The sequence below is a fragment of the Hemicordylus capensis genome, chromosome 5 (assembly GCF_027244095.1).
Source record: "Hemicordylus capensis ecotype Gifberg chromosome 5, rHemCap1.1.pri, whole genome shotgun sequence".
NCBI classification, from domain to species: domain Eukaryota; kingdom Metazoa; phylum Chordata; class Lepidosauria; order Squamata; family Cordylidae; genus Hemicordylus; species Hemicordylus capensis.
This window is the reverse complement of record NC_069661.1, coordinates 176,926,058-176,950,007: the sequence shown is the minus strand read 5'-3', so window position 1 is coordinate 176,950,007 and position 23,950 is coordinate 176,926,058. Positions and strand designations below refer to the sequence as shown.

General features: G+C 42.3%; 1 pseudogene; it reads left to right on the top strand.

Annotated features, from left to right (window-relative positions):
- The first annotated feature begins 280 nt into the window (after nt 1-280).
- On the top strand, nt 281-959 carry LOC128327426 (ribosome production factor 2 homolog; annotated as a pseudogene).
- The last annotated feature ends 22,991 nt before the right edge of the window (nt 960-23,950 follow it).

Below are 23,950 nucleotides of genomic sequence, written 5' to 3'. Positions count from 1 at the left end.
TGAAGTTCTCCATTCAATATTTTGAAGCTTTGCTAATGGAAGTCATAAAAACATGTTCTTACTGTTTGCCCCAGCCTACTAGGCTTCAAATCCACATGTACCCACTTCAGATTTTGTTTTCCTTTGGATAACAGTTCAAGAAGGGTCTCTCTCTCTCTCTCTCTCTCTCTCTCTCTCTCTCAAATGCACTTTAATTTGATCTGAAGCCTCCAAAATCTGTTAGATTTTTATTTTATTTTATTCAGAATAAGGGTGTAAGTACGATGTTTAGGGGAAGCTGATGTCATGTGAATGGCTATGTTGCCTTGACTGGGTTGTTTGGAACTTTTTTCCTATCAGAAAGCCGAAAATGAAGAGGGCCAAAAGGTTTCTTGAGAAGAGAGAACCAAAGTTCTCAGTAAATACAAAGAATGCTATGCTAATAAAATGTGGCAATGCAAATTTAACAGTAACTGAAGCACTTAAAGACATTTATGCTTTGAAAAAGCCCTTTGCTGTACTATCTATCTATCTATCTATCTATCTATCTATCTATCTATCTATATTACAAGACCCTTTGAAGATCAAACATCCCTGGAATCCCCCCCCCCCCCAAGAATACAAGTTCTTGGAAATCAGACTCTTCTTTTTTCCTGTTTGGATCACATAACAAGAAGAGGCCTAATAATCTGATAATAGGTCACATGTATGACTATCATGTCCTAGATATGGTTGAACTGGGCATTGAGAAGTTTGTAGCTCTTGGAGATATCAAGAAGAGCAAGTGCCTTGAAGGAACAAAACCCATGTTGATATTTGCGGGGGATATATTTGACATAAATGAAGAACACAGAAGATTAAAGAGCCTTCTAATTGATTTCTTCAGAGGCCCCACTGTGCCCAATGTTCGCCTATTCAAAATAAAGGCAGACAGCTGCAGGAAAAATGCATACAAACTGCATGTACAATTCTTCCATTAAATAAACTAGATTCTGTACTTCATTGTGACTATGACATCTGAACAAAATATTACAAATAGGAATCGACCATTATTATTAAAAATATTTGTATACTACTTTTTAACAAAAACAGGTTTCAAGGTGGTTTACATAGCAGAAGTTGTAGGGGAAAAATGTCCCCTGTATCAAAAGGACACAAAATATTTAACAAGCAAACAAGCAAACACCAGCAACTGGAGAGATGCTGTGCTGGTCAGATTAGAGACAATTGTTTTCCTCCTACTAAATATAGGAGGGCCATGATTTTAAAAAGTGACTCTTTGCCCAGTTATCTGGAATTAGAAAGCCATACAAACTGAGAGTACAATGTAGTCAAGGTTAAGCCTTTTCAAGGTACATTGATTGGGATGGAAAAATTAAGCATATTATTCCTATTACCACTTTAGAGTGTTAGTCCAATTGAACCTAATGAAACTCATTCAGTAAACCTTAGTATATGGGCTGCATGAGTGCAAACTTAAACACATTTGTCTGAGAGAAAACTCATTGACTACAGCAGAACATACATCCAAGTAAACATTAATAGGATCAAGTGTCACAATAGCAACCCACTGAAGTTTAAACTTCAAAACCCTTAAGCTTGGCTGATTTTTTTAAAAAAATCTACAGTTTCCTCACCACATTTCTTCCTTTCATTAAAGTGATCCCTCCCCTCTCACTTCTCCCTCCTTTTGCCTGAATAAAAGCATTTACCTTTGTAAAAGTGAAGAGGGTCACAGCAGGGGCGTAGCAAGGTTGGAGTGGGCCCAGAGACAAGATTTTAAAATGGGGCCCCCCCACTCAAAGTCCAGGGCCTCCGCACACCCCAGGCCCCCAAGGATTTAAGTCTGATATTCCAAAATAAGTATGCTGCCTGGAAATACATTTCACTGAATACACACACGCACACGTCACAATATACAGTGATATACATTGAGTACTATACATTTGTTTTACTTTTAATGCCTAGAACACACTAGAAAGATGAATGATTAAAATGGGCCCCTCGCTGCAGATTAGCAAAGGAGACTTTCAACCATGCAGGGTGAGCCTATGTTTGTTTTCTCAGAATTCTGAACAAATTCAGTCAAGTTTGATTGCAGGAGGTTTTTCACAGGAGGCTTTTAAAGCCCTTTAAGACACCTCTCCTCTGGAATGGAGGTGCTGCATTCACATGTTGGCCAGATTTACCCTGAAGTCCCTGCAAGTTATTGGGGAGCAGTTCACACACAAGAAAAATAAAATAAAATAAAAGCAGAAGACATGCTTCACAGTTCTCACTCAGACCTTCTGGGTTGCAAAACAACTTGAACATAAGTGCATTTATAAATGAATGAATAAAATAAATATAATACTGTTTCTTCCAGAAGTTTTTGTAATTTTCTGCCATGAAACAAGCCACTTATTTTAGATAGTTTTTTTTAAGCCAGCAAATTTTCCAAGCTGTTTAAAAATAAATATTCAGAGACTTCTCAGTCCCTCCCCCCCATATCAAAGCCCTATGGCAAGCAGATCCCTATATATCCGGGTGGGGGTGGGGAAGGTAACCACAAAAAGGAGTTCACACTCTACCTGGCAGCAGGGGGTCTTCTGCTGCAGAGAACAGTGGAGGCCTCTCTGGCTGCCTCCTCCTTCCTGGCTGGCTTGGGCCCTACTCGAGTTCAGGCTTCACAGAGGCCTACACCAGACCTCCATGGAAGCCCCGCCCACCCGCCGATCAGCTGAGAGGCGGGAGAAAAGGAGCTCTTTGCAGCATGTCTGCTGCTCGATTGCCGGCCAGGAGAACAAGCTGGAGAGACGGCGAACAGGGCAAGTGGCTGAGGGGCCTTGGGGCTGGGCAGGGGGCAATGGGGAGTCACGTGAGGTGCCTCTGGGGGGCCCCTCCAGGCAGTGGGGCCCCCAGACAACTGTCTCCCCTTGCCCTATCGTTGTTACGCGCCTGGGTCACAGACTGGTTAGTGTGAAATAATGTTCCCAAGCATACTCAAGAATGTCATTTTCAGCTCAACAGGCAGGTATCTGGCTATGAGCCCTTTCTGTGGCTGGTTACTCCCGTCTGTCAAAGGTTAAGAGCAGGGGCATAGCTAGTTCTAACTGGCCAAGTGGGTGAACAAATGTCCCTGGGCCCATGAGCGGGTAGAGGGGTTTGCTGGCTGGGGGGGCGGGTAGCTTGCTTTTTGCTTTCTTCATCCAGCTTCTCCAAAGAAGATGCCCATCGTCTTTTTTTACCCAGAGACAACTTGCTATATCCCTGGTTATGGGGATGTTTTCCTGGCAAATGAGCAGAACTGGCAGGAGAGGATTAGCAGTGATAAGGTGGGGAAATAATCTCCAAGTCATGCCAGCGTGAAGCAGACAGGAGTGTTTCCAAAATGGGTTACACAAGCATACCAGCTGGCCACAAGTATAGATGGTTTTGGCCACTAGTATTGATTATTTTAAAAGGGATTCAGGGACAGATTCACAATTGAACCAAATGTGTGCAATGAACATGGGCTGCCACTATGGGGTAGTGATATGTGAACTGACACCCTTGAACCAGTTCACCATTGAACTAGTCCAGCTCAAGAGCTTGCCCAACTCGAGGTCTAGCCAAACCCCCATCTATAACAGTGGCCAGATCGAGGGTTCTACGATAGGGATTTTTTTTTTTAGAACATTCGCTGCCTATGGGGGATGCTGCTGCAGCAGTTCTCCCTTCCGCTGCTGGCCTCCCCCTGGTCTCACATGGCCCAGTTTGGGTTATTTTTGGTCCATTCTGGGCCTCACTGTGCTGGTGGCAGCCATTTTGGAGGCCCCCGCTCATGCAGATGGAAAGTGCAAATGCACGGCAGCCTCCAAAATGGCCACTGCCAGTGCAGAGAGGCCCAGAATAGGCCACAAATGGCCTGAACCAGGCCATGTGAGACCAGGGGGAGACCAATGGGGGGCGGGGGAACCTCTGGAGACCAGCCGCAGCCATGGCAGCATCCCCTAGAGGCTCTCTGTGTGTGTGTCTGTGTGTAATATCTATATATCTAATCTATCTTATCTATCTACCTACCTACCTATCTATCAGTCTATCTATCCGATTGTAGAATCCCTGAACTGGCTTGAATTCTAGCCAAGCCAGAACACCCCCACAACAGGATGCTGCCACCTCCATGCTTCACTGTAGGTATGGTATGTTGTGGATGGTGAGCTGTGTTGGATTTACACCAGGTGTACTGTTTGGTGTTGAGGCCAAATAGTTCAATCTTGATCTCATCTGACCATAAGACCTTTTTCCATTTGGCATCAGAATCTTCAAGGTGCCTTCTGGCAAAGCTCAAATGAGCTTTAATGTGGCCTTTCTTGAGAAGTGGCTTTCTCCTTGCGACCCTCCCAAACAAGCCACATTTTTTCAAACACACCATACCTACAGTGAAGCATGGAGGTGGCAGCATCCTGTAGTGGGGGTGTTTCTCTGCCTCAGGGACTGGGGCTCTCGTTAGGGTAGAAGGAAAAATGGATGGGGCAAAATACCGTCAGATTCTGGAAGAAAACCTGCTACCCTCTGCCAGACAGTTGAGGATGGGCAGAAGATTCACCTTTCAACATGACAATGATCTGAAGCACACAGCAAAATTGACCACACAGTGGCTGAAGGAGAAAAAAGTGAACGTCCTCATGTGGCCCAGTCAGAGCCCAGACCTAAATCCCATAGAAAATCTGTGGAGAGATTTGAAGATAGCAGTCCACCAACACCTACCATCCAATGTGACCGAACTTGAACAGTTCTGTATGGAGGAGTGGGCAAATATTGCTCCGTCTAGATGTGCAAGGTTGATAGAGAAGTATCCCAACAGACTCAAGGCTGTTATTAAAGCAAAAAGTGGTTCAACAAAATATTGACATTGGGGGGGTGATCCTTTTTCAATCTCAGTAATTCTTGTTTTTTATTTCTGACACTTTTTCTGGACTGTAATTGTAATGTTCTTCAGTTGGATGTTATAGGTTGCATTGGATAAGTACAGCTGGTGAAGGGAATTTTCTTTGTGTTTTCATTTCAGGATGTAAGGGAACCAGAATTTAAGGTCTATCGAAGAGGGTGATTCTTTTCAATACCCACTGTATGTTCAGGTGGGGCAAAACTGAAATGCCTGGTGGTGTTTGAGTCCGTTCAAGAAGCTAACTGGACAAGCTGGTTTTGTGCACACCCCTGCTAGGGGGAGCTGCACTGGAGTTTTCAATTTATTATCTATTTATTTATTTCTTCGATTTATATACCTCCCTTCCAAAATGGCTCAGGGTGGTTTACAACAAGATAAAAACAATTAAAACAAGTTAACAGTTAAAATCAAAACCATGAAAACAGAATAAAACCAATTAAACAATTCAAACAGCTAATAAACCCCGGAAAACCAGGGCAACCATTTAAAACAATTTTAAACAGTTTTTCAATCATTTAAAAAGCCCAGAAGGCCAGGCCAAATGTTTAAACTATAATTTCCCTTAAGAATCAACAGGAGGCTCAAAAAACAGTAATAACTCCTGAACTGCTGGGAAGAAAGCTCTGAAATTTCACATGGTGTTCCTACATGGTTGTAGGATTAAATGGGCGGATGTTAAAGGAGATCAGTCTGTCTCTTGATTTTTTAATACATTCATTTAAAAAAATCAAAACATTAAAACCCACTGAAAAGCAACAGGTTGATCAATCCTCTTAAACAATGAAACATTTAATGTGCTACTCCCATAAGAATATTGAGGACTTTCTGCTCAGCCATTTTGGAGTTATAATATTTGGTGCAAAAAATGGGGGTACTACTCCTTTTATATTAATGTGAGGAGGATTCCTGCAAATGAGCTTGAATGATGGAGCTTCTGTGCATCTTCCTGAAGCTTGAAATACAAATTTCCACATATTCAAGCAAATAAACATATGCATGAGCCAAACTACTCTAAGCACTGTTGATTCTTATTTGTACATATGTTTTGATTTCTGGTTTTTGGCCATAAATAAACTTGACTTGACTTGACTTGACATGGGCCAAGTGGCTGGATTTTTCTTCTCTAGAGGAAATGGCATCTTAGACCTTCTTCTTTTATCTAGAAAATTAAAACAACAACATGAGCAGCAACAACAGCAACCAACACGGCTATTATATGCTTTGGAAATTTATTTCAGTTGGATGCATCTTTTTCAATATTTTCCAAACATAGAGCAGACGACAATGGCCAGCATCCACCTTGAGGTTTTTCTAGACACAGTGAGGCTATGAGCCAGCGTGGTGTAGTGGTTAGTGTGCTGGACTAGGACCGGGGAGACCCGAGTTCAAATCCCCATTCAGCCATGATACTTACTGGGTTACCCTGGGCCAGTCACTTCTCTCTCAGCCTAACCTACTTCACAGGGTTGTTGTGAGGAGAAACATAAGTATGTAGTACACCGCTCTGGGCCCCTTGGAGGAAGAGTGAGATATAAAATGTAATCATTATCTCACAAGCAGTGAAGAGTGGGGTAAGGCAGGCATGCCCGCTCTTGGCTACTCATGAGAAGCAGTGGGAGGCTAGTGGCTGCCGCTGCAGCTGCCACTACAGTAGCAAACCCACCTGTGGAGCCCTTCTGCAAAATGAGGTTAAGGGAGCAAATTCTCTCTTAACCTCATTTTTGGGGCCATCTGCCAGCCCTGGCTGCTTGAAGCCAGGGCTGAGAGACTGTGGGGTCCCCGGCTAGCTTCAGGGGACCACTTGTGTGGTGCATTTGGAGAGTTTCGGATAGTGGGGCATTGTTTCCCATCCCCTGACCTCCCATGTTGCCAGCAGCTGCCAGCAACTGTGTGGGCGGGTGATCTGCCTGCCCAGGAAGAGAAGAGGGATCATCTGTGGGCAGGTAAGTGCTAGCAGCCTTCCTCCCCACTTTCCCCCGAGCCCTTTCTCACTGATTGTGACAAAGGGCTCAGTGTGTGCAAACCACCTCTGCAGCATTTAGTAATGCAGAGTCCTGCAGACAACCCGGCGGGAGGGTGTTTTTTGCTTATCTCATTTTGAGGTTGCGCAACTCTCAGGGATATAATTTGGGGTGTTAATAAGTGCTTCCAGGTGAAGGAATGATTGGCAAATTTGAGATTGTCAACCATATCCCAAAGTAGTGTGGTTTTCTTCAGGCCCAATCAATTTCAGCAAGCTTGTAAGTAATTACTGGTTGACTGACAAAGCCCTGGTACAGCAAACATACAGCATGTATGTTACCAAGTCTGGTAGCATCCAGACTTGACTTCTGCAATACACTCTACATTGGGCTGTCTTTGTACATAGTCCAGAAATTGCAGTTGGTACAGAATGCAGCAGCCAGGTTGGTCTCCATATTACATATGGAGATCATATTACACCTATTTCAAAAGAACTACACCGGCTGCCAATAACTTTGCAGGCAAAATGCAAAGTGCTGGTTATTACCTATAAAGCCCTAGATGGCTTGGGTCCAAGATATCTAAGAGAACACCTTCTTCTTCATGTACCCTGCCGCGTATTAAGATAAGCTAGGGAGGTCTGGTTGTGGTTGCCACCAGCTCAGTGGATGGCAACTCGACACTGGTCCTTTTCTAGGGTTACCCTGGGACTTTGAAACCTGTTTCCTAATGAAATTAGAACCTCCCCTTCTCTGGATGTTTTTAACATATTAAATGTTAATTTAAATAAATACCTGATTAAACAGGTATGTTTTTAAATACATCAGGTCCTTTTAAAACATAGCTGTTTAATCAGGCATTTATTTAAATTAACATTTAATAAATTAATTAATTAACATTTAAATTAATTTAAGCTTTGACTTTAGAGTTTTAGCATTTTTATCTGTATTTTTCACTGTTTGGGTTTTTTTTAATGTTTTAACTGTTGTGTTTTTATACTGTGAAGCATCCAGGAACTTGTGTATGGGGCGGTATAAAAATGTGTTAAATAAATAATAAATAAAAATAATAGTTATAAGTTATGTGAAATAGCAGCTTTAAAATTTTTGGCCTAGAAATACACAGTTTTTAAAAGTAACATGTCCCTTTAAGCACAATAAATCCTCTCTTTATCTTCATTACAGATATGTGGATATTAATAAAATATGTGAGGAAATGTTATGCAACAGAAAATAGGTTTCTGAGGAGAGAACACTTTGAATAGATACTTTTATGAGATATTCTGTATTCCAATAACTCTCATAAGGAATGGAGCTCAAGCATGACACAGTTCAGATAAGTTCCACATATGAATAGCTAATTTTTAAGCAAGCATCATTTGTATTACTTTTGCAATATATCCAGTTATTATCAGCAGAGTGAGACAGCTTGAGATATTTTATATCTCATTTCCCACTTTGCTTTCCTTTCATACGCATGTAAACAGATAAAATTATGTAGCCAACTGACTGAACTTTGTTCAGTGCTGACTGCAATCTCCTTTTGCCATGTTGATGGACAAATTAATGACCTGCTGTTATAAGCAGCTATTCTAGACCAGGCCTGCACAACGTAAGGCCCAGGTGCTGGATCTTGCCCGCAGGGCCTTTTTTGCTGGCCCCAGTGGTGGCCCAAAGTGTTGTGGCACCTGAGGTGAGGTGTAAAATGCCCCCTTGCCCCATGGACTTGGTGGGGGTTAGCCCCCTTTCAAAACTGACCTTTGCAAGCGCTGAAAGTGTATGGGGGGCAGGGAAGAGGAAATGTTGCCAGGAGCCTCCTCTTACCTTCTCATGCTGTGAGTAACTAATAATTGCTTTCATTAATATTTTTAATAATTGTTGATGTGCTGAAAATTTACTTTGGCCCCTGCATACCAAGTCAGGTTTGGTTCCGGCCCCTCAGGGTATTTGACTTGTGCACCCCTGTTCTAGACTGACCTAGGGCAGAGTTTCTGTGCATTTACATCAGTTCATGCAGAGGTGAGAAAAGCTGCAGTTCGAATACCCTCTCCTACCCTGGAGTGGAGAATTCCTTCAGCCCAATCAGATGTTTTCAAAGTGCCTCTGTAGCCATGTTCAGTGGCACAAATGGGTCGGAAGTCTCGCCCCCAACCCTTCAGTCATCATCATTCCCGACTGATCATGCTTAGAGCAACATTTATCTGAACAGGGAAGTGAACTATCCATGATGGTGGCTGCATCTGTGATTGCAAGGCTGGCTCTACAGATAACATGTAGAACTGATGCTCCAGAGCATACCTGTTCATAATGTTTTTTGGTAGGCAGGAGCAATGAGCAGAGAAAAATGGCTTGTGGAGACCAGAGGACAGTGAAGGACTCATATTTCAAGCTGGACCTAAATCTGGAGGGATCTAGGCCTGGCTTGAAATGAAGGGAGACTTTTAGAAATGTTGGAGTTCATATTTTGAATACTTCCCATTCCCAATTTGTATCCATAACTTCTCCCAATTCATCTGGAGATTTAACGGGCTACTTCTGGAAAGAAGCTATGTCTGGGATAAGAGCTGGTGATCCTATTAACATGAGGTTGTCTGGGCTTTGGTAGCAGTGACTTGGGTACAAGTAAGAATTTGGGTCACCCATTAACTGCATTCCACATTTTCCTAAACAAACTAGGAAGAAAACTTCTAACGCAAAGAGCCGTTGGCAATTAACAAAACTCATTTGCAATAAAGGTGCTTATCAGAATCAGTAAGCAGCTTCTTTTAAGATGCTTAGTTGCAAATTATTCCTTAACGCCGAATGAATACATTAACCACATAAAAATTCTCTGTTCCAGAGATTTTCTTGTCAGCAACACTGAATTAATGTGAAGGTGGCTTTCTCAAGTCTTTTAGCATTTTTTTTTAAAAAACAAAGCAAGGTTTATCTTCATTACCTAGTTCCAGCCTATCACTGCTGTTTGCAGTTAAAGGTATTCCAATATATGTTTGCAACCCCCAAAGACACACATATAAAATGAAAAAAGAAGTTTTTGGGTTTTTTTAAAGGAATGAATACTTCAGATATGTATGGGCTCAGGAATGACGTTGACAACAAGGCAAGAAAGGGTATTCTTTATGGGAAAGTACTAATTTGAGTTTTCAAGGCCTCAAATAAAAGATGACAAAAGATTCCAGGGCCCACCTAAAATCATACAGTAGATATAATTGGGGGGCAGGGGAGGTTTGAATATGGACTAATTCCTACAGAAATGATGAAATGATTTGTCCCTTTTTTCTTTTTTCTTTCTTTCTTTTTTCTTTTTTGGCCTTATGACTTATGGAAGCATAACATCTCAAAATATAAATAATTGTGCATGCATGCACAAAAATGTTCTGCAGACTTTTGTATGCATAACATTTTTGAGAAATATGCCGTGCTATTTACGGTAAATATAATTTCAGAGTGTAAAATATACCATGTCCCTTTTTTCTTTTTTCTTTCTTTCTTTCTTTTTTTTTTTTGCGCCTTATGACTTATGGAAGCATAACATCTCAAAATATAAATAATTGTGCATGCATGCACAAAAATGTTCTGCAGACTTTTGTATGCATAACATTTTTGAGAAATATGCCATGCTATTTACGGTAAATATAATTTCAGAGTGTAAAATATATTATGCTTTCACCCTGCACCCTGTCAGTAAGACTATCCTCATTTACACAACATGCCATGGCTGTAACAGTCTACTTCAGACACTGTACCCTACTAGGAATCAACATCCACCTACCTCCACCGAGGCAGAAATCCCAAGTCAGGAAACTGTGATTTGAACTGGAAAGCCATATAACTGACTGTCTCTCTACTTTCCCCAATGAATACACAGTGGTAGGCTGTGATCTTAACACCCTGTTTTGGGTGTTTTGTAGACAAAACAAAACACCCATTTTCCAGATCCAAAAGTTTTGTATACAAAACAAAATGTACCTGTTTTGGCAACAAAACCTTTTGTGTTTCAGACATCCATTTTGTGGTGATCTCTGAGTCAGTCTCCATTTTGTGTTTGACATCTCTTTGAATTTCCCGCCTTTCCAGCCTTCCAATTGGTGACCTAAAGCATGGGCTGACCTGCTGACGATTCCCTCCTTGTTCCTCATTGGCTCTTTTGCTTCTTGCCACTCTTTACATTCAGGAGAGGAGAGCTGGTCTTGTGGTAGCAAGCATGACTTGTCCCCATAGCTAAGCAGGGTCTGCCCTGGTTGCATATGAATGGGTGACTTGATGTGTGAGCACTGCAAGGTATTCCCCTCAGGGGATGAAGCCGCTCTGGGAAGAGCAGAAGTTTCAAGTTCCCTCCCTGGCTTCTCCAAGATAGGGCTGAGAGAGATTCCTGCCTGCAACCTTGGAGAAGCCGCTGCCAGTCTGTGAAGACAATACTGAGTTAGATAGACCGATGGTCTGACTCCGTATATGGCAGCTTCCTATGTTCCTTCCTATGTTTACTGACCCCACATTGGCCAGGGGAAGGGTCGAAGAAGGGGCAAGTGGGGGGAGTTCAAGGAAGGTTTTCAATTCATTCAGCAAGTTAGTAGTCACCATTCTGCCTTTCTGCCGAGAGAGAGAGAGAGAGAGAGAGAGAGAGTGTTTGCAGCATTGCATGCCTCAAGTTGCCATGATGCCAGGCCACTGCCTATGGCTGCCTTGTTGCCAGCCTGAGCCCAGCCTGCCAATCTGCTATGGCTACTGCATGTCAGCCTGGGAATGGATGGATTCAGGGGCAGAAGAGTGGGTTGGGTGGGAGTGAGTTGGGTGGTAGTGCCCCAAGGGGTGCCTGCCAGTCTGCCACCACCCAGATTCCAAAGGAATTGGGCAAAGGGCTGATTATTTGTGATTTGTTAAAATTTACGCTCTCCTCATAGGGACTAATGGAGGTTTCAGCAGCCCCATAACTTGGGGGGCACTGGGGTGGCCCAGGGCAAGTGGTGGTGTAGAGCACATAGGGTGCCAACCACCCCCATGGGTTGCTAACCTTGAGCCTACCCTGAAAGAGTTCAAAGTCACAGATTTGATCCCTTTTTAAAAATCCAAATTGATTCAGATTCGGATTCTGAAAATTCGGCTACAAAATGAAACAGGGGTGGTTTAGATTCAGAAAATTCAGGTACAAAACAAAACGGGGGTGTCTCGATTTGGATACAAATTGAAATGAGAAAATTCCAAAATGCACACCCCTACTGCCTAATCCTGAAGTATGCCTAACCCTGCCTAACCCTGAATGCTCTCTCCCTCACAAGCTACTCAAAAGACAAGAATCCAAGCGATGCAGGACTCTGTTTGGCCCAAATGGCTAATAGACTTAATCTAGACTTAATGTCCTAAATGGCTCCCTCCAAAATGACTACCCCACCATATTCATCTTCTGGGCTGGGACCAAAATTAGTGTCATGGGCTATGTAATTGTCTCCGGAAACCTGCTCCAATTTGCAGTCTGCTTTGAGGCCATCCCCCAATTTGCAGTGATAACTTCCCAGTCTGCCCCACCCTTTGTCAAGCAGCCCCACGCCAAGGCACTATATCAACCACAAATCCTACCAGTGGGAAGAGCCTGCCACATCAAATGGTCCACACAACTGGACGAAGCAATGACGGAAAAACTCACCTCAGAACACTCTCAACACATCTGTCTTTCCCTGCTCTCTGTAAAGCCCTCTTAGAGGGCTACAACATTTTAGTGGAGAAACTACAAAAGCATTTGACTCATGAGAACACTGCTCATCCAAAACAAAACCATGGTTTGAATTAGAATGCATTGAAGCAACAAAACAAAAAGTGGGGAGAAGCTCATTGCTAATTACAACGCCTATAAAACCAGCATAGGGGCAGTGACTGTGCAGAACCTTCTTAAGCAAAAGAGGCAATATAAACAACTACTTAAACACAAGAAGAAAGATGCCATGAAAGACTCCTGGTCATGTCTCATCCAAGCATTCAGAACCAATGACTCAGCTGCATTCTGATGCATCACTGTGGATCACCCCAGCCACAACCTTATAAATTTGGACATCTGTATTCCACCAGAGGTCTGGAAAAGGCACTTTAGTGAACTGCACAGGGATGAAGTAGGGGACCTTGGATGTCCCTGGCAAGACACAGAGGACTTGCCTGCCTGGCTGCTGGTAGCACCAGCTGAGGTCATGGAACTGATTTCTCAACTAAGACCTGGGAAGGCTCCTGGTGATGACCTAATGCCCTCTAGGCTATTTTAAAAAATTCGGCATGGTGGGCTTCCATTCTGGCATCGCTGCTTACATACATTGACAATTACGGTCGTCCCTAGGGACTGGGGGCTAGCAGTAATTGAGCCCATCTTCAAAAAAGGAGAAGGGATGACCCTGCAAACTATAGACCCATCAGCCTGTTTGGCATTATAAGCAGGTTCTACGCCAGACACCTATTTTGGAAACTTAGAGGCCGCCTAGAACAAGAAAACTTCCTAGTGGAGAAATAGGCCGGTTTCAGGGAATAATGACCCACCATTGACCAGTGCCTAGTATTTCAGCACCTAATTGAGAAATATTCCACTCACAACACAGTCTCATGTATGCAGCCTTCATAGATCTCAAGCCTGCATTTGACTCCATTTCCTGAGCCAAATTATGGGAAAACCTGGAAACCTCTTTGATCAATTAGTGCCTGCTATCTCTCATTCATACCCTCCATGATGGCACATCCCTGAATGTCAGATGCAACCCCCAAGGTCATCTGTCAAGTGCCGTCCCCACCTGTAAGACCGTCAAACAAGGCTGCATACTCACCCTGCTCTTATTTATCTTCTATATAAATGCCAAGGTGGCCCACTTAATTCATTTTGACTTTCACCCCCTGCCCCCACAAACTGCAGAGAATCACATAGCTATTCTGCATGTGGCAATTCTGTGGCAAGACACATGTGGCTAACCCTAACTCCTGCTAACTTGGCAAAGAGGCACCTTTTAACATGATGATTCTCTTTATTTATCAGGGGAGAGTAACTGGCCCTATCCACCCCCAGCACAGTACTTTCAGTGACTGTTGCTGGTGTCTATCTTGTGTTTCTTTTTAGATTGTGAGCCCTTTGGTGACAGGGATCCATCTTATTTATTTGTTATTTCTCTGTGTAAACCGCCCTGAGCCATTTTTAGAAGGGCGGTATAGAAATTGAATGAATGAATGAATGAATGAATGAATGAATGAATGAATGAATGAATGAATGAATTCTCTCCAGGTCCCCTGTAGGACTTAGAAGAGCTAGAAATTGAATGAATGAATGAATGAATGAATGAATGAATGAATTCTCTCCAGGTCCCCTGTAGGACTTAGCAGAGCTCTGAGGGCCCTCACATATTAATGTAAGGAGAACCTTCTGCAAATAAATTATCACAAAACCAAAATCATGGCCTTTGCCAGAAGAACAAAGACACACTCCTGGTGCATAAACAGGAACACAATTGAGCAGATCTCATGCCTTAAATACCTGGGGGTGGTCTTTCATGCATTTGGTACCTGGAAGGCCCACAGTAGTGATACTGCCTAAAATTCCCAGAGGTGCACTGCAGCCATCCTAAAATTCTTTTGGACAAAAGGGGGCTAGTAAATACCTGCAGCCCTTAAACTGTTTTAGGCCAAGTCACTGGCACAACTTTTCTATGGAGCCCAACTGGGCCCCTTCTCCAATATTGTCCCCCTGGAGTTTCCCCTACACGTTGGCCCACTGCCACTGCTGCCACCTGGTGCTGTAGCGGGCTGGTGCTTTCCCACAGCCACTGCCTGTGTGCTGTTGTCCCCCACTTCCTTCCTGTTCTCTCATCCTCTTCTGCTTGCCAGTGGAGGCCGAGCATGAGGTGTGCTGCACAACCATGCCTACATGCGCCTCTGTGGCTGCCATTTTGGCTTTTTTGCAGCAGGCGCACGAGCTGCTGCAGAGTGGGGGGGAAGGAACATGGTGGCAGCAGGAACCAGCCCCAGTGATACGGAGCTGTCCTGGGGCACCTGCACACCAATGTATCCAAATTCAACCATCACTGCCCCACCATCACTTGAGCTCATCTTCTCCCCTTTCAGTTTTTCCTTTGATCTTAATATTGGGTCTTTTCTTCATGCTTATAGCATCATTCCTCCCCACCGGCCCTTACTCAGTCTGCTTTCCTTTTTTCCTTTCTGCCTTTCCTTTGTTTTTCCCCTTTCCATTCCTTTCCTCTTTCTTTTTCTGTCTCCCTTTGATTTTACCCCATCCTACTCGTGGTACTGCATGTTCTGTAAAACGTAATACATTCCACTAATTTAAGTGGCAGGACAGTCCATGGTGTGTGCATGTCAGTGGGAAATATCTTATTAATAATTTCTTCTAAAAATACAATCAAGCAAAAAGGTTTCCAAGCTTTCCCTGAGCATGTTCTGGTGCTAAAAAAAGAGTACAATGTAGGTTATCTTGCTGGGGCAGTGGTGACCGGGAGGGGCAGCAAAAGGCCTTTAGGTCTAGGCTCCAAGATTACTTGGTGCACCTCTGATTGACAGAAATTGGCTTACATTAAATCACTTCTGTACATGTACCTACAAAGCAATTGGATTTGAAATGTTGACCATTCATATGCAGAATCTTGTTTAACATTTTGTTAATCTGAATGACTTATTAGGAAAATAATGGTCACAATACAGGCAAACATTTTCAGCTGGATAAATTCGTCAACCCCAACCCAGGTAATTAAAAATTCAGGTAATAGCAGTAATTTGTATATTCGTTTCCACAAAAGTTTCTGCCAAGTACTGTATAGTCTGTCCCATGTCATTCATGTGTGCACTGCATGGTTAATCAACACTAATATTTTAAGCACTGGATCATGCTCAGAATGTTTGTTAGTTCTATTGATCTATAAACCACCTCATATGAAGCATCTCCCGGAGATTTACATAAAAATTCAAAATTTTATAACAGCCAACAATTAAAACAATTAAAAGCAATTAAAACAATTTTAAAATGTTGCCTGAAGAAAATAGTGTGTCTTAAGAGCTTTCTTTAAGGCAGCCAGAGATAGGGGAGCTTTTCCCTACCACAGGGAGCACATTCCAAAGTCCTGAGGCAGCCACAAAGAAAGCCCAGCTCTGAGTTTATCTATCTATCTATCTATCTATCTATCTATCTATCTATTTAAAATATTTACACCCCAAGTCTCTAGTACAATACTGCTCGGGGCAGCTTACAAAAATAAGATAGACACAGATACAAGAAATAATTTTTTTTAAAAAAAAGTCAGATTAAAAACAATTATTAGGTTCAAATTAAAACTGAAAATTATAAAATGCTAAAGAAGCTAGAGAACCTACCAGATATAACAAAATAATAATGATATTAAAAAGCCTCCTTAAAAAGGTGTGTTTTAAGATATTTTTTAAAAACACTGAGTGGGGGAGCATGGCGAAGCTCTTCAGGGAGGGCGTTCCAAAGCCGAGGGGCTACAACCGAAAAGTCTCTAGTCCCGGCCAACTACGTAGATCTCTGCTAGCGGTGGGGTCATGAGCAGGCCTGAGATGAGCGGAGGGCCCTGGCAGACTTCTCCTAATTATCTCAGGAGGGACAGGGTTCATGAAGAAGGTGGCACTTTCTTAATTTTTTCGACTGTAGGACTCATATGAGTTATTACTCTCTGTCCTTTCCATCTCACATTTACCTTTTCCCACTTCCAAACCTCAGTATCAGGAATGTTGCTACTGAGATGAGAGTCGTCCATATCAAGTGGTGCATTACAAATGTAAACTGAGTGGTGATAGTGAGCAGCATTTACTGGTAGACACAAATGTGCAATGCTTTTTTCCAACTACTATCCGTTCTTCATTGCTGACACTTTCTTATGATTCATCCCAAGATGCTCAACTACTTAACATTTCAGATTTTCAGAGGTGCTGAAAAGCTGCCAAAAGGAGTGTCACATCCAGTTAAAGCATTTGCAAGTATGGTAATATTGTCTCCCTTTTTTGCCTATTGATTCATGAGTATTTTCACTGTATGCAAAAGATTGCATCAAAATATTTTTTTAATCATGAGACAAAACAAGGATGAAGATATCAGTGTTATCAGTAATACATTTGTCTACATCCAAGCTAATGTTGCATTTTCAGAAATAAATTCCACTTGTTCCAGGGGAAGGGATGATTTTTGGCAATCCAGTCTTCACTCTACAGCCCCATCTCACATGAAAATATTTCCCTAAGGGCTGTAGGAGCCTCGGGGATATTATTTTTGAGGGATACAGGGAGCTATGGACAGAAGCAGAGGGGTTGCTAAAAATCACTCCTCCCCCTTGCATGGGTGGAATGTACTTCCATGAGTGCCACATTGATTTGGCTGTAGGCCACTGTGATGTGGGTATCTATATATATAATTCTCCTGGGTGTGCCTTGGAATGTGTGTCCCAGCACCCAGCTGATTGGCTGGGCGGCGGATGGGCCTGATTGGCTGAGGCGCACCCGGGAGGATTGGTCGCCGTGGCAGTGGCAGTCCTGGCCACGGAAGCCAGAGGCAACGGCGGCCCAGCCACAGAGGCAAGGCCCAGGAGGATGGGGGAGAAAGGGGGGGCAGAAGTGGTGGTGGGGAGGAGAGGCGTCTGGGCCTGGAAGTGGAGACTAGGGCAGAAGGTGTGTGTGGGGGGGAGGGAAGAGGTAACCGCTGGCCCCAAAGAGCGCACAGATGCTCTGTGCGGGGTCAGCTAGTGTTCTATTAAGAATGATGTCCACAGTGACAATTCCCAAATGAGGTGTGACATGAATCCCATCATATTTCTAATTCTGCAAGTAGTTCCAAAGCATGTTTATGAAGAATTGTTTAAATTTTTTTTGCTGTTGGAAGAGATACTTTGCTGAAAAGAACCAAATAATTATTGCGGAATGTCACTATCAATGATATCTCAGGTAGCTCTGATGTTCAGTCATGAAACTGTAATTGCATGGACTGATGTTCAATGTCCATGAAACTGTAATTGTTCCATAACACTTTGTAATGTGTTAATATTCCCTTAAAACATCTGCAAATGTCCCTGATTTTGGACTTTGCAGTCTATACCATACAGAGTATAGAAGATTTCCTTACATTAGCTAGAACTCATATTGATTTTCATGGCATCCTATCTCCCCCCTACATCAATGCTTCTACTGGTTCAGTCATACAGAGTAACCTGAATTACACATACAGCCTTCTAGTTTTACTAGGAATGTTCATTTTGCTTGTATCGTCTGACTCTTCCAGATGAGGCTGTCTTACTAATTTGCTTGTCATCCTCAAGAGATTGGTTATAATGTTCTTTATTGGCTTATAAACAAACGTTGAATATAATTTTATTCATTCTTGATGCTCTTGGGACTGAAAGAAATGAAGTGGTATTTATAATTCTAAAAAAAAAAAAAAAAAAGGTAAGACGCTGTAAGATGATTCCTCAAGTATTTTTAATGCTGGGCCAAAAATTCTTACTGAAGATTTTCATCTTAGATTTGAGGCTGTGGGAAGAATTTGGGGAGACATGACATTATGGTAATTGGGGTGGGCTAAACATTCCTTGAAGGTTTGTGGGCAGCTTACTGTTGGTTGGTGATGGCAGCTGTACTCTCTGTTTTTGTTTCCAACTTTTTTTCTTTTTTCACTGCCTGGTGGAGTCACTGGGCAACATTAAGAATATAAGAACATAAGAACAGCCCTGCTGGATCGGGCCTAAGGCCCATCTAGTCCAGCATCATGTTTCACACGGTGGCCCACCAGATGCCGCTGGAAGCCACAGGCAGGAGTTGAGGGCATGCCCTCTCTCCTGCCATTACTCCCTACAACTGGTACTCAGAGGCATCCTACCTTTGAGGCTGGAGGTGGCCCTCTGACTAGTAGCTGTTGATAGACCTCTCCTCCATGAAGTTATCCAAGCCCCTCTTAAAGCCATCCAGGTTGTCGACTGTCACCACATCTCGTGGCAGAAAATTCTACAAGTTGATTATGCATTGTGTGAAAAAATACTTCTGTTGCTGGCCTTAAATTTCCCAGCAATCAATTTCATGGGATGACTCCTGGTTCTAGTGTAATGTGAGAGGGAGAAGAATTTCTCTCTATGCACTTTCTACACTCCATGCATGATTTTATAGACCTCTATCATGTCTCCCCACAGTCACCTTTTTTCTAAACTTCATTCTAAACTAAACATTCAGATTGTTAATCATGACCAAGTCCCATTGAAATTAATGGGATTTAAGCTAGTCATGCCTAACTCATCTCATTGGTTTCCCTTCTGCCTTGGGGGTAGTTTGAAGTCATCAGCAGCTCTTTAGCTGCTGCCACAACACCTGCCTCCTGCTGCCGTTTATAAATAGAATGAAGAGAAACCATTGTTTGGATTTTCCAATTTAAAATATATGACAATATATTCATATATTTTCCAATTAATAATATATGACAATAAATATTAAAGTAGAGAAGAGGTAACAAAGAAAATTAAATTCATTAATGAACACACAATTGATGTGACAATTTTTGAATAATATGACTATTCAGATACATGTGATTGACATGATATTCTAAATTAATATTTTCAGTTTATATTAATAATTCTTGCTTAATTTGATAAAAGTCTCAACATCTCTGCTATCTATTTTGATATCATTCTAAAATTTAATTACTGTTAAACCATATCCAATAGTACATAGGGCTGAACATTGTCTTGAAATTTATTGTGCCAAAATTGAATAACCACCATTTGTTCTAGGGATGTGCACAAACCAAGGTTCATGCACTTGTTCAGTGCTGAACCAATTTGGATGAGGTCTGAACCAGTTTAGCATTCCGGGGAGGGAAGCAGTGAGCAGGATCTTTTAAAAAGAGGAGAGTAGGCCCTTACACACTCTCTGCCGCCACATTCAGCCTCATGCTGCAACAGCGCTGCCCCACATGGCATCCATGCATGTTTGAGAGCCATTTGTATGATCAGCATGGTGTTGCTGAGCATGCAAATGGTGCCCACCCATATGTCAGTGCCATGTGCATGCCTGTGCCACACATGGGTTCTTGGGGTCAGCATTGTTGCAGCAGGAAGCTACATGCGGCGGAGGAGAGCAAGTAAGGATATGTGCTCTTTTTTAAAGATCCCGCTTGCTGCTCCCCTCACCATGGCACTGAACCAGTTCGGACCTCATCCAAACCGGTTCAGTGCCGAACTAGTGCACCTCAGGTTGTGCACATCCCTAATTTGTAATCAAAGGCATTGTTTCATCTGCCTTCTCTATATCATATAAAATGTGTTGATTTTAACCATGATTGCAATGTCCCATACCTTCAGATCCATTCATCCCATGGATTTCTCCAACCTTTGTTTATAACCAACCTAGCAGCAAACAAAATATGACCTATCAGATCACTCTCAAAACTATCATATCCAGATCTCCAAATTAAAGAAAATAAGGGGAACCAATAGTAAATTATAACCAGCAATTTCAATTATACTCATTTTCACCTTTTCCAAAAAGGTCCCATTGATTTCAATGGTTCATTGAACCACTAGGTAGTCTGGATGTTGTCCAGCAACTCCCAAGTTCCCCTATTATGAATCCGAAACTGCAAGATGAGGAGCAGGAGGAGGAGGAGGAGCCCTCATTGCCACAACAAGTTAGCCTGTTCCACGTTGGTGAATTTTACATGCCCATGAAATCTGCTAAAATTGTGGGAGGAGAGCTGGGCTTGTGGTAGCAAGCATGACTTGTCCCCTTAGTTAAGCAGGGTCCACCCTGGTTGCATATGAATGGGAGATGTGATATGTGAGCACTGTAAGATATTCCCCTTGGGGGATGGAGCTGCTCTGGGAAGAGCAGAAGGTTCCAAGTTCCCTTCCTGGCATCTCCAAAATAGGGTTGGGAGAGATTCCTGCCTGCAACCTTGGAGAAGCCACTGCCAGTCTGGGAAGACAATACTGAGCTAGATAGACCAATGGTCTGACTCAGTATATGGCAGCTTCCTATGTTCCTATCTCACCCAATTGTTCCTATCTCACCTCCTTGTTCACTTGAATTTCAAGCTGAAAGTTCACTGCAAAGAATGTTTGAGCTCAGTCTGAGCTAACTCTGTATTGAGAGAGCCTGTTTCTTACCATCAGTTATAAATGGATGAGGCATTTTGCGAGTTGTTTCCCAGATGAAAGATTCCAGGTCCCCAAGTATATGACATTCCTATATCTCTCAGCTTCTCTTCTGCACATATCTAATAAATAGTTCAGAAGAACTAGAGCAACAATCATAGAGTGACAGACAGGTTCACTCACTTACTTCAAATATCTGTGACACTGCTTTAGAAGGTGTCTGTTCTCAACAAAAGCATCTGACAGCTCTAGGCAATCAGGAGGAATTAGTAATGAAATTCATGCTTTCATATTCGTGAAAGTCAACGAGTATAAATCTCTCCTACAAAACAGAATGACCTGTGTCCCTAATCTAATCAGTCTCTACAATTCAGGTCTCAGAATACAATGGTGGATCCCGAAGGTAATTGGGAAAGAACAAAAAATTACAGATCTGATTTAATGCAATCCCCTCTGGATTTGGCCATATTAAAGTCCTATCAAACAATTTGCTATTCATGTTTAAAATACTTTTCTCTACTGGCCACAAGTAGAGGTGGCCTCTCTAGTGACCACATAGTACTCACAATTCAACCAAACATTCAAGAAGCAGACCAGAATAATTTCATTATGTAAAATTATTAAAATATATGGTCCAGGAAAAAGCAGAATATATTAGTTCCTGTCAGGGCTTCTGAAGAACATGATGCCTCCAACAGGATTTGGTTCACTAATTAAACTGCTTCTCATTTGCTATACAGCATTCTTTTCTATATAGCATTAGGAGATATCAAATTGTCTACAAACTCCTGGAGGAACTTGGGAGCAATTTTGTATCCTGCACTATGTGAAATATTTTTGCTGGATTAAGAAGCACTGCTTCTAAGTTGCACAGTCTACTCTGATATGAAATTGCTTATTAAGAGTGCTGCTAAAATAAGAGAGCGCAAAAGCAGTGTTTGCAAATGAGAACAGTACTTAAACAGTGTTTGTTATGTGGCTGTAATTATTTCTCAGGATCATTTAAAACAATCCTGGATATTTGGTCCTTGGAGCCACACAGAATCCCTTACTTGTATTTAGCAATCACAAATCCCCACTCCCTGAATTTCATTGGGTAACCCTGAGATGGTCACTTTTGTTGTGAGAACAAAATGGGGGCAGAAATTTTTTATTCCATCCAGAGCTCCTTGGAGGAAGAGTGGGATGATGATGATTGATGATACTGGCTGCCATGATATGCAAGTCTAGCAGGGCTGGAAGACATTGATGCTGCTGCTGTTGCACCTGTGCACAGTACACCTTATCTGACAATCATTGAGAAGAATTGAGTTCTGATAATAGATATTGCAATACCAGGGGATAGGCGAGTCAACGAAAAACAATTGGAGAAAATAACTAAATACAAGGAACTTCCAATTGAAATTGAGCAGTCCTGGAAAAATAAAACGATTGTGGTGCCAATAGTTGTTGGTGCCCTTGGTGCAGTACCAAAAGAACTTGAACACCATCTCGACATCTTGGGCATCAATAAAATTACAACACATCAACTACAGAAGGCTACTATACTCGGGACAGCACAAATACTATGAAGATATCTTTAATTTTTCTTTAGTTATCCTAGACCCCTGGAAAGGGCCCGATAATTAAAGTACCAAATCCAGTCAATAACATCTAGTAGACTGTGTGTAAATAGCATAATAATAAAACAAATAAATCTTTCACCAATGACTGTTGAGTTGAGGAATAATCAAATAGGAGGAGCTACTATTATTTTCCTATTCATTCATTTTTAATTTGTCTTTTTCACAGAGTTTTTTGTCTTGACTACTTACATATACCTACAGAGTGAAAATGTCAGACAGATGCAAGTTTAAACTCTAGAGACCCTGAGAATTGCTCCATCATTTTCATCTCCCAAGCTGTCGTTTAACATGTTTAACCTCCAGCAGCCAGGGACATTGGAGGTAGATGTAGTGCCATTTATAGCCACTCATTCCTCAATCCTTAAGCCAATAAATAACATGCACTGAAATGTTACCTAAATGTCTGACATTCAGGATCTGAATAACATTCTGGTTATAATGAGATATGCTTGTTATTTGCAAATTTTGTCCTCTTTCTTGTGCACATCCCTGGCTAATGGAGACTTAATTCTTTTGAAGGGAGAAACAAATTAACTGTGTGCAATCCTATCTTCAGATTAGCCAGCCTCAGAGATAAGATTGCAACTAGATCATTGATGCCAGTGTAACTCAAGTTACTGCAGCATAGTTCCCACAGTATCATGACATTTGTTACACTTAAGTTCAAGTCAGTGACTGAAATTATGTGCAGCTTTATGGAGGCATGACACTGCTTTCTGGGGCAGTGGGAGAGAAGAGCTGGTCTTATAGTAGCAAGCATGACTTAGCTAAGCAGGGTCTGCCCTGGTTGCATATGAATGGGAGACTTGTTGTGTGAGCACTCTAAGATATTCCCTTCAGGGGATGGAGCCACTCTGGGAAGAACAGAAAGGTGCCAAGTTCACTTCTTGGCATCTCCAAGATAGGGCTCAGAGAGATTCCTGCCTGCAACCTTGGAGGAGCTGATGCCGGTCTGTGAAGACAATACTGAGCTAGATAGACCAATGGTCTGACTCAGTATATGGCAGCTTGCTATGTTCCTATGTTGCTGACTTATAAGGCAACCCTGAAACTATTAAGAATGAGCAGTAGTGCAAGCAGTGCTTCCACAGTTTCCGCCATTGTTGTGAATGGAGAAAACTGCAAAAGTGCTACTTGCGTTATTCCCCATTCTTAACAGCATTGGAACTGCTTCAGAAGTCTACAGCAGCCTCAGGAGACAGTGTTATGGCTTGATAATGCTGAGTATCATATCAGCCAGAGTGAGTAGTACGCATCTTAAGAATAACAGCAAAAAGAGGGAAATGGCTGAAATTGGGGATGTGCTTGGTGAGAATCAGAGGAAGGCTAGCTTAGTTCTGATCTTCTCCTGCTCCAGACAAA